Below are 11,790 nucleotides of genomic sequence, written 5' to 3' on the forward strand. Positions count from 1 at the left end.
ATTCACACTCACTCTTCTTGCACTGGCCCTGAAGAACCAAAATAAGTCCATGGTAATGCAGTCAGAAACCTGCACAGTCGAGAAGCCTAAAGAAAACACTGATGTTTTACAGCTTCCAATGAGCCACTAAAACCCCCTTGTTTTCCTAAACATACATGTATTCTAGCCAAACATCACCTTCAGAGTTCTAGTAAATTTTCTTCCTTCTCTTGACCACATGACCTATAGGGAAAATCAATCTATCCACCTTTTTTGAGGTTCCTTCTGTCTACTCCCCAAGTCTGGATATCATCCAAGAGCAAGTGCCTAGATACCTCCTCCATCCAGCCCACTAGTCACACTAATCTGAATGCCTCACTGTAGTTGAGAACACCAGCACCTTTGGTATACTTTGGGGGTTTGTGGTCTCAGAAGTCAAATGAATTTGGAATGTTTTCCCACATCTCTAACCAGTGCTTGGCTTGTCATGGGAAAGCAAAGAAAAGGAAGACTTGATGTGGCTGTGTTATTCCAGACATCTGCACTTCCTTGTCTCCTTTTTTCCGCATCAACCAAAAGCAGGATTTCTTTTTTTTTTAAATAAGAACAATGCAGTGAAAGTGAGAATGGCTGAAATTCTGCGAAGCATTCCCTAGGGACTTCCAAAATAAATGCATCAACATTCTTGTTTAGCACCACCTGCAAGAAAATCCTATGGTCAGCGTTCAGGCTCAATAATGTAAAAATGAAAATTATTAGTTGGGAAATGGGTTTCAGGATCAGGTCCACGGAGGATAACCATAAACAACAGAATCATCCCCTTGTGGAGATAAAGTCTTCAGAATACCTTACCAGCGTGCTATATTTGGAATTCATGTATTAGCTTCATTCCTCTTTGAGTCACACTCATCCTTTTAAATCAAATAGCTTTCAAATACAAGCTCAACTTTGTGAATTATGGAAATCTACAACTAGTTTTTCCCAGCCAAAGTTTCTCTGGAGAGTTAGGGATCATAGAAAATGATTCAAGTGACTATTTTCTAAATACTCCCAAGGAAATGTACTTAGTGATACTGTTCTAGATACAGAAAAAGTAAGCTAATTTATCACATGCAATGGATACCTTAGGCTAGGACTTAATTCTCCAGCATATCTTGAGAAAATCTGCTAGAGGCGTCAAAGAGCATAGAAATGTAATAATAAACTAATTTGAATATGGTCACAATATCTTTCTCAAATATTATAGTGTCATGACCACCACTATTACAACTACCACTAGTAATAGATGAAGAGTAGCTTTCATGTGCTGAACTATGGAACTATGTTCCAGTCACTGTTCTGGACATTTAAACCTCATCTGATCATTTAAACAACATTATAGCAATATGAAATAAGCATTTGACAAAGAGCTTGTTTGGCAAAAGTCAAATTTGAACTCAGTTTCTCTTTGACCCTTAACCGCCAGGAGGTAGGGGGAAATAGGGGAAATTATTTTCCTGAGAAAGATTTTAAGGAGTGGTAAAGTTAGGGAACTGACAGAATGTAGAGGTCAATCCTTTCTAGGAGCAAGAAGAATGGGGAAGAGTTAAAATTGGAATATAGATCATGAGTTCAAAGCCAGCCTCAGCAACTTAGCAAGGCCCTAATCAATTCAATTTAGAGATCATGGGACAAGGTCTCTAAACCTAAAAAAAAAATATATATACAAAAAAGGGCTGAGGATGTGGCTCAGTGGTTCAGTGCCCCTGGGTTCAATCCCCAGTACCCCCCCAAAAAAATGAAATGGGATGGAAGATGGTTGGTTAATGACCACAACCAAAAGATTAAGGCACAAAAAGGGGGAAAATGCCATAAAAAGCACTGGGACCCCAAAGCCAGAAACCAATGAGATTCAGACTCTACAGCAATAGTCCAAATGAAAATCAAAGGAGCATTTTAAAATGATAAGTAGATCTAAGTTCTTCCCTTCAAGAAAGGTATAAAGATTCACTTTTATGCTAAAGAATTAAGTCATTATACTATAGCAATGCATGTGTACCCATGTTTATAGAAGCACAATTCACAATAACAAAACTATGAAACCAGCCTAGTTGTCCATCAGTGGATAAATAGATCAAGAACATGTATTATATATACACCATGGAGTTTTAGTCATTCATAAAGAGTAATGAAATTATGTCAGTTGCAGGAAAGTGGATGGAACTTGGGAACATTGTGTTATGTAAAATAAGCCAAATTCAGAAAGTCAAAGGTCCTGTTTCCTTTCATATGTGGATGCTAGCGAGAAAAGAGGAAAATAAAAGTGGGAACAGGAATCTCACGAAAATCAAAGGGAGATCAGTAGAGGAAAAGGACTAGGGGAAGGGAGAAGGGGAGGGAAGGGGAAATACTGGGAAGTGATATTGGCCAAATTACATTGTCGTATTGTGTGCACTTATGAATGTGTAGCAACATTATGTACAACCATAATGCGCCAATTAAAATATGGGGAAAAAAGAAAAGCATTGTATTAGTCAGCTTTTTCACTGCTGTAACTGCCTTCACAATTATAGAGACCAGTACAATGATAGAGAAGAAAGAGTTTATTTGAGGGCTCACAGTTTCAGAGGTCTGAGTCCATAGAAGGCTGGTTCCATTTCTCAGGGCTCAAGATGAGGCTGAACATCATGGTGGAGTGTGTGACAGAGGGAAGCAGCTCACAGAATGGTGATCAAGAAGCAGAGAGAGAGAGACTCTACTCTCCAGATATAAATATATACCCCAAAGCCACTCCTTAATTCCACTCCTCTAGCCATATCCCACCACTTGGGTTACCACTCAGTTAATCCCTATCAGGGGAGTAATTCACTGATTGGGTTAAGACTCTTAGAACCCAATCATTTTTGCTCCAAACCTTCTTGCATTGTCTCATGTGAGGTTTTGGGGGACACCTCACATCCAAACCATAAGAAGTAAAAAGATTGGAACAACTGAAGGGGATCAGAATATACATACTACCCTAAGATATAACCTTGTGATATTGATTATTGTGATCTGAAGGCAACAGAAAAAAGAAAACAGAAGGACTCTGACTTCCCCTTTACTACCTAAAAGTAGGGCATAAATTTCCCATAAGAAAAGTGTCCTTTCTGTACCAGGAGGAGAACATCTTATCAATGGAGTCAGGGGTCAATGCTGAGATGAATCTAGGCAAATCTACTAAAATAACTCTTATCATCCACTAGCCTCCCTCTGTATATTTTCTAGAACCTTCCCATGCTTCATTGTCCATAACACATCCAACTTTTTCTTTTGTCTTCTCACACGCCCTTGATTTATCATTCCTTGTTAAAATGGTATATAACCTCTCAGGTGTATCCACTTTGGGGTCTCCACATAAAACATTATCATCCAATATAACTGGTTAACCTTTCTCTTGAAGACTGTCTTTTGCCAGTTTAGTCCTCAGGCCCAGCTACAGAACCTAAGTGGATAAAGGATAAGCTTTTCTCCCCACACATCTACATTCTTTCCCAACCACTGCCTACTCCAGCCTTCTTTTGATGCCCACGAGAGAGTGTCTGTAATGTGCCTCTTCAAACACAGAATGTGGGGATAAAGAAGAAGAAAAGAATCAGGCTATGTCCCTTAAAAACCATCGAAAGTAGCACAATCTTTTTTTTTTAAGAGAGAGTGAGAAGAGAGAGAGAGAGAGAGAGAGAGAGAGAGAGAATTTTTAATATTTACTTATTTATTTATTTTTAGTTCTCGGTGGACACAACATCTTTGTTGGTATGTGGTGCTGAGGATCGAACCCAGGCCGCACGCATGCCAGGTGAGCGCGCTACCGCTTGAGCCACATCCCCAGCCCCAAAAGTAGCACAATCTTGACTTAGAACTGACTGAAGTTGAAAGCAATGTTCAAGATAAAAGTTCATAGCTACAGCACTGATATTTCCTTCATGTCTAACAATTTCTTATCTGTTTTTCTCCCGATCTTATTTCTAAAATTTGAAAGATGTATAGAATAAACTAATTTATTTTTAAATTTATTTATTTATTTATTTGTTCTAATTAGTTACACATGACAGTAGAATGCATTTTGTTGTTGTTGTTGTTGTTGTGGTGGTGGTGGTGGTGGTGGTGGTGGAAGTGCTGGGGATTAAACCCAGGGCCTTGTGCATGTGAGGCAAGCACTCTACCAACTGAGTTATGTTTTCAGCCCAGTAGTAGGATGCATTTTGACACATCATACATAAATGGAGTATAACTTCTTATTCGTCTGGTTGTACATGATGTAGGGTTATACAGCTCATGTAATCATATATGCACATAGAATAATAATGTCAGATTCATTCTACTATTCTTCCTACTCCCATACCCCTTCCCCTCCCTTTAGACCCCTATGTTTAGACCAAAATACCACTATCCTCCACCCCTCCCTTATTGTGAATTAGCATCCTCATATCAGAGTAAACATTAAGCCTTTAGTTCTTTGGGATTGGCTTATTTCACTTAGCATAACATTCTCCAGTTCCATCCATTTAGTGGCAAATGCTATAATTTCATTCTTCTTTAAGGCTGAGTAATATTCCAGTGTGTACATATACCATAGTTTCTTTATCCATTCATATGTTAAAGGGCAGCTAAGTTGCTTCCATAGTTTAGCTATTGTGAATTGAGTTGCTATAAAAATTGATGTGGCTGTGTCACTGTAGTATGACTAATTTCTAAAGAAAATAAAGCATTATGCTCTGAAAGTCAAAATCAAATGCTCTAGATGGAGACATTCATATGAAATATCTGCTTGCTTTCATTTTTTAAAACTGTTTCAATGGTAGAGTGGATCGGTTTGATGCTGAGAGACTCAGGTTGTACTTGTTTAATGTTCTGCAAAACACTGGACTTCACAGTGTTAGATATCAAGGACATAGCATTTTTCTTTGTGTATATTTTATTGGATGTAAGACTTCATAAGATGCATCATTATTTTGTGTATCTAACACAAAAGAACTGACAAAGAAAGAGGTGTTATTCAAACTATAAGCAACCACTAAGTGTAAGTGACATTTGATTTTAGAGATGTTTATGTGAGGGAGGATGGGACATGCCTGAAAAAAAAATGAAACCTGGCAACTTCTTGCCCTTGACTGTACCTGAGGGAGTCTGGGGGCTCCTATACAAAATCCTACTGTCTGCTTACTGCTTACTAGAATATTCCTGCTGAAAGACATAACACCATTGTTTTCTTCTTCCTGCTTCGAATTAAGTCTCAGTCCTATGAAAACTGAGAATTGTGGTCTGTAGGTCTTGGGCATTCTTCAGGGAAATCAGCACAGGTCTAGGCACAAAGTGTTCAGTCACTGGCTCCCTAGTTTACAAAGCACTCCACACTAAAGCAGCAAGTTCTCTGCACCACCTGACCCATGCCACACTCATGAGAGAGGCAGGCAGGAATGATTACCCACACTTCACAAAAGCACAGGACAGGGATGGCGGCCACATTAAGTAGCTTCACATGCCCAGTGTCATACCATGAGCAAATGGTGTTGCTGTCGGGAAAGCCTACAATTTCCACCTCCCAGAAACATTCTTTCTTTTTTTTTAATGTTACCTATTTCAACTTCCAGAATGAAGTACCAAGCCTAAAACTTCTATATCATGTTTTCCAACCATCAGGAGACCAGGGAGCACCCTGAACTCCTGATATCAGTACCCCAGCTCTGTCTGTGTGAGGATGCCTAGGAAGTCAGAGCCACTCCCTCTGGGATGTTACTCCCACCTCTCAGCCAGTCTTTTCTTCCTCCACTGTGAAGCTTCCCCACCTCATGACCCAGGAAGCAAAGAGAGTTCAAGTCATGGGTTTAAGATTTTTATTCTTTTTGGGGGGAGGCAGGGGTGTGCCAGGGATTGAACTCAGGATCATTCAACCACTGAGCCACATCCCCAGCCCTTTAGAAAAAAGGGCTTTTTTGTATTTTATTAGAGACAGGGTCTCACTGAGTTGCTTCTTGCCTCTCCATTGCTGAGGCTGGCTTTAAACTTGCGATCCTCCAGCCTCAGCCTCTCGAGCCACTGGATTACAAGTGTGTGCCACCATGCCTGGCAAGATTTTTATTCTCTACTTGAGTATTTTCTAAAATAAAAAACACATGCACACATACACACCCTAACATTTTAAGAAAAACAAATCTCAGATCTTTGAAGACCTGGTTTCTCCTGGTTGAAGTGCAGAAATGATGGCAACAGCATAAAAACACTATGATTTCATGACCCCAATATGCTTCTCTCTCTGAAAGGGTAAAAAAAAAATTAACACATGATCTTTTCACTGCTTGTTCCTTGCCATACAAGGGGAGCTTCACCAGCAGAAAGCAGAGCATTCGACTTACAGAAAATTTAGGAAAAGAAGATCTTTCAGGGGATAATTCTTCCTTGAGTCAAACCCCTTCCACTCCTTCCCATTTTTTTTAAATCAGAAAATAAAGGATTTATTTTTTCCTCAAAGGGGGACCAGCAGGATCGTGGCATCTCGGGTGCCTCACTGTGAGGATATGCTGTCTTTCCCATTAAATAATAAAATATGCTCTAGAGTCTCAAGACTCCTCAGACCCAGGGGACATTAAACCAGGCTCATCAAGCACCACCCATGTGGAAAGATATGAATATATTTTACCTGACGCACACATATTTCCTCTGCAGCTGCCTGGGAAGCCTTGCTTCCTTATGGGCTCAGCTCACTCCTTCCCAAATAAGACAAAAGGGAGGAAGAAAGGGGGAAAGAGAAAAGGATAGGTCTTATTCAAAATTGTGGGAAAAAGGGATTTGTAATACATGCAAAGATTCCAGCCTGGATGATCGTGTCAAATTCTTAATCAAATAGCTCCCTTTTTATTTGAGGTATTATTTTGTTTTATTTTTACTTGTTAGATGAATTTTTACATAACCTTATTTGAGTTGCTGTAGGCTGAGCTGGTGGTCATTTCATGTTCGATTAATTGGGAATGATCAAATGTTTTCTATCATGATTTCATGTCTCATCTACTTTGGTCTGAAAGCACCCAAACCTTGCCCTGCTAGAGGACTTGTTGAGGCTTATATGTTGAAGCCAAGTAAAGATACAAATCATGAATTCCATTGCAACACCCACTAATTGTCAGATTTTTTTGTGGAAGACTCTAATTAAACCCCGTAGGAAAAGAACACCAAGCAGTGGAAAAAGAAAAATCAGTCACTTAAACAACTCTGCTGAGAGCTTAAAATAGACACATAAAAACATCCTAAAAGTAGTGTTATTATTGTTGTTGTTGTTGTTGTTTTCCAGGCAAAGATAAGAAAAATCAGGAATAGAGTAATGTTGGGCTAGATAATCATATTCTAAGCATCTGAAAGGTAGCATCTATAAAAACTTTATGAGATGCGCTAAATTTATTCCAGACAAAATCTTCATCGACTGACTGCCTATTAGATTGTCTTTACTGTCTTTCTTTATTTATAGAGCTGTCAAAGGAAGATTCCTCATGCTCAACCAATCATGGAAGATTCTTTAAAGACCCAAGAGAAGAAAGAGATTGGTACATCAACCTAATTCATGTAGATGAAAACCCCTCCTCCATCTCCAAAAAAAAAAAAAAAAAGTTAAAAAGACAATCTTTTCTGAGACGCTCCTTGACAGGACAAATGACAACCACCCTGAAACATAACATATACTTCTCAAAATAAGAAAAAGCACTAAACTTGTACCACAAAATCCTCATCACAAAATCCTCCTGAGATCAGAGAACGCAGAAGTTCCTCTCTACCCAGACAAAATGTCTTTCTCACAGAGGCAAATGTTAAGAGACCTCAAAATCATACTTTGTGATTGAGGTATGCCAGGATTCGGAAAGTCAACTCTCAAATTTTATACTCATGGTGGGTGTGGTGGCACATGACTGTAATCCCAGTGGCTCTAGAGGTTAAGGCAGGGGGATTACAAACTTGAGGTCGGCTTCAGCAAATTTGCGAGGACCTAAGCAACTTTGTGAGAACCTCTCTTAAGATTTAAAAAAAGGGGGAGAGCAGGAATGTGACTTAATGGTGAAGCACCTCTAGGGTCAATCCCTAGTACCTTAAAAACAATAAAAATTGTTATTCATGCCTCAACAACACTCACAAAAGTCAGGATCAAAGCCAAATCAAAGATACTCATCTCTTATGCTTTCCTACCTTGGACATGGCTGGGGTGCCACAAGGTGTCTGAGTGGAGAACTGGATCAATGCAATCTTCTGGGTACCATTTCCCTCCTGCCTTGTCAAGCAGCAGGACAGTGTCCTGTGAACTTTTCTCATGCTACTCAACTTCCTTCTGAATGGGTACAAAACATCATATGCCTTGGGTTTGCAAAATACCATCTTCCCCATACCTGCATATGAGCTTTCTATGTGGTTTTAAAACACACTGAGCTCTCCAGATCTGGATGGTCTCACCTTCCAGCCTGACCTACCTCACAATCATGGAAGTCCATTCTTTCCTTCTTCCCCCAGCTTCATGGAAGAAAGCTCCCTCCTCCTGTGCTAGAATAACACTTGAGGTTCAGCTTCATCAGGGCCAGCACCATCTGTCACTGAGCAATGGAATCCTCCTCTCTCTCCTAACACATTCCCTTCTGCATGTAATATAACAGATCTCTCACACAGTAACAACTTCACCCATTCTCTCTAGGTTGTATTTCTTACCATATCTCTCACCCTACAAACCAATCATATTTCATAGTTTTTTTTGGAAATAAGTGGGTATGCCACAACAATCTAGCTATTATTCACTTTTTACGAATAGGGTTTTTGTTCAGGTCACCAATGCCCTTTATATACCACATCATAGAACTCCTTACCTTTCCCCTTTTAGCAATCTTTGTCTGGAGGTGGGAAGCTGGATACTTTACACTCCTCTTCTGTTGTAAACTCTCTCCTTTGAAATCCACAAGTTCTTCTCTTCTATTTCTGCTTCTGTTCCTCTGGTTACCTGAATATAAATTAGGAGGCTGGGCTGTCATTAGATCATCTGCTTGCTTAGGAACCTAAAATGACCCTATATTTCTTCCCATTTGCCCCCTTTTCCACCCAGAAAATTTGACAACTGATAACCATTCCCCATCTGGAACATTAACATCTCTTTCAAGGCTCTACCACATCTTTGTTGATGCTCAAAATCATTGTCACAGAGAACATAAATTCCATTTCATTGATTTTAAATTCATAGGAGAATTTAAAGAGAGGTAAAGTAAATTTAAAGAGAGGTATAGAGAAGTAAAATAACAGCAAATTACTTTTCTAAGAGCTCAAGTTGATAGGAGAAGGAGAGGAAGAAGACAATCAAGACAAACATTCTCTAGCCTTCAAGTTTTCATTTATCACAAGTTGGATGATAATTGTCCTTCCTAGTTTTTATTCGGAGAGAGCTTTTATACATCTCTTCCTCACACTCCCTTCTGAGGCATAGTGTAATTGTTTGATTGGTTTATCTGTCAAAGTTTTCCCATCATCTCTCTTTGAACACCTGGTGAGTCTTCCCTGTGTACCATGAATTCATTAACAAATTGACCCTCAGGAAAAATAAAGAGTGTATAAAGGCATAGAAAAGACAAGAAAATGAGAATTCCTTGTATAAATATGGGCATTTTTATATCCAGCAGTACAACTGGGGCAGGAAGCATGAGCATAAGACAAGACACCTGTTTCCAGTGTTGTTCCCAGTTGTTGACCCCGTCTAGGGTCAAATATCCAGCATTAAACAAGCTGAGAGCTTGCAGTGGACCCATGCACACCTTTTCAAAATTTGGATTAAGGAGGGAGGTGTTTGGGCATAAAGAACGAGGCCAGGTGGTCATCGAGCTATGCCCTTCTCAAGAACCTAAAATGACTATTTCACACTGACTAAAGATGTTCAACAAATACACCTGGACTTTCTGCTTTAAACTTTAGGCATATCCCTGAGACTTCTGATGGCCAATGAAATACAAGTGAAAAATATAAGGTGGCACAATTCAGGTGGAAGCCATTCATGCCTCCGTGCAAGTCACTATATTCTCTGATTTGTCTTCTGCCACGGCCATCAGAAGCACTGCAGAAGGGGTGCTCATCAGCAGGCATCCCGAGGTGAGATAATGCAGAGAAACAATCCCAGCCAACCTGCAAGGAATATGGAGTAGAGGCAAACTAGCATTTTTAAACACAGTGTATCTGTGTCTATGTTGAATAGTACACGTCCATCAAATCTAGCATCCTCAATCCCAACTAATTAGCTGTCTTGCTAGCTTTTGTATCCCTGTCTGTTAACATGCTCCAACATGAAGCTCTCAGATGAAGGGAAGTGGATTCATTTTCTATTGCAGTGTAACAAATTACCATGAATTTAGCAGCTTAAAAGAACACCATTTCATATCTAGTTTCCGTGGGTCACGAGTCCAAGCACACCCTAACTGGGTCCTGTGCTCAGGGACTCCCAAGCCAACAATGAAGGTGTCAGAAGAAGAGGCTGTGGGAGAGGGGGGCACACAAGGGAGGAGTGAGAGAAGGAGGCGAGGACTGACCTCTGCATGAAATATTGAGATGTGGGTTTCTGAGCATCCTAACTTTCAAGTAGAGATTGTGCTTTGAGTTTTTGTTTGTTTCTTTTGCTTTTATTTCTCTGTCCTTAAAATATCTATTTGGGCTTTTATTGCTCAAAAGCAGAAAAGTCATAAGACTGAGTTTTATCCAGTGGTAGGGAAAATGATTCCTTTGTGAACAGGCTCAAAGGACGAGGTAGGAATGATCATAAGGTTACTTTTAGGATTCTGCTTCATGAGTCCTGTTTGTCCATGGAAATGTTCTTCTATGGCACATCTGTCTCTTCATGTGGTTGGGAATTCCATCAGGAATGCACTCCACCAAACAAATCTTCAAGAAATACTTGTTAATTTTAAAGTCCAAGGTCTTGGATTAGTAACAGTCTTATGAGCTTCACTGAGAACCAAGATATAGTATTTCTTTCTTTTCTTCTCTGAGGTGAAAGAAACAGGGCAGAGTTTAGCAACTCCACGCATGTGCATGTGCACACACACACACACACCCTTAGGTCTTCTTGGAAGGAGGGAACTCAATTCCTAAAACTCCGTGTGAAGTCATTTTCTTCTCCTGCAGACAACTTCTGGATCTCTGATTCAAGCCTTGCTGAGCCTCTGTCTAGTGACCCAACTCTGAATCTAAACAAGAATTTCTGGGGAGGGAGATAAAAGGGGATTTCAAAGTAGGAACCAGAAATGTCATACAAATACGCTAACTGTAAGTCAGATTGTAAAATGGCAATCTAGTTAACACATCTCAACAATTTCTTTAAGGAGTGAACAAAGAAAGGAAAGTCGGTGTTTCAGGTACCCATTGAATGTGTTGTACTGGGTTGTCTGGTATAAACAAAAAAGACCCATACCTATGATTGATTCAGTGGAAGAAATAAACAATAGGCTAATTCAGCACTCACAAATAATTTAAGAAGAAAGTCTGTTTCAAAAAATATCACAAAGGAAATATATGCACACAAAGCCAGATTAAGTCATGGGTATGCATATGTATATGTGTTGTGTGTGTGTGTGTATATGTATCACCACACACATAGCTATAAACTCGTTTTATATGGCCCCTTCCACATTCGATATACCGTTGAAAAAGAGGAAAAATCAACTAGTGAAATTATCCTTGTTTCTGAAATGCAAATTTGTATTTCCAGTTACAAATAGGGCCACGCCCTCTGTTCTACTTTTGTTTGGTGTGTACATTTGTTTGGTATTTTTTGGCAGCAAATCCCGACCACTT

The 11,790-nt window shown here is 39.6% G+C and overlaps 1 long non-coding RNA gene across 3 annotated transcripts; it reads right to left on the bottom strand.

Moving 5' to 3' along the window:
• Window positions 1-5,130: 5,130 nt before the first annotated feature.
• On the bottom strand, window positions 5,131-8,834 carry LOC308633258. 3 transcript variants are annotated; one of them, XR_014018728.1, is made up of 4 exons: window positions 8,445-8,834; window positions 8,167-8,305; window positions 6,635-6,701; window positions 5,131-6,250 (listed from the first exon to the last, which is right to left on the bottom strand). It is a non-coding gene; the product is annotated as an uncharacterized lncRNA (long non-coding RNA). The 3 variants fall into 3 exon arrangements; XR_014018729.1 differs by having other exon boundaries at window positions 5,131-6,060; window positions 6,168-6,250; window positions 8,167-8,834; XR_014018730.1 differs by having other exon boundaries at window positions 8,167-8,834.
• Window positions 8,835-11,790: the final 2,956 nt, after the last annotated feature.

The sequence above is a fragment of the Spermophilus citellus genome, assembly GCF_964194105.1.
Source record: "Spermophilus citellus genome assembly, chromosome: 14".
In the NCBI taxonomy this organism is placed as follows: domain Eukaryota; kingdom Metazoa; phylum Chordata; class Mammalia; order Rodentia; family Sciuridae; genus Spermophilus; species Spermophilus citellus.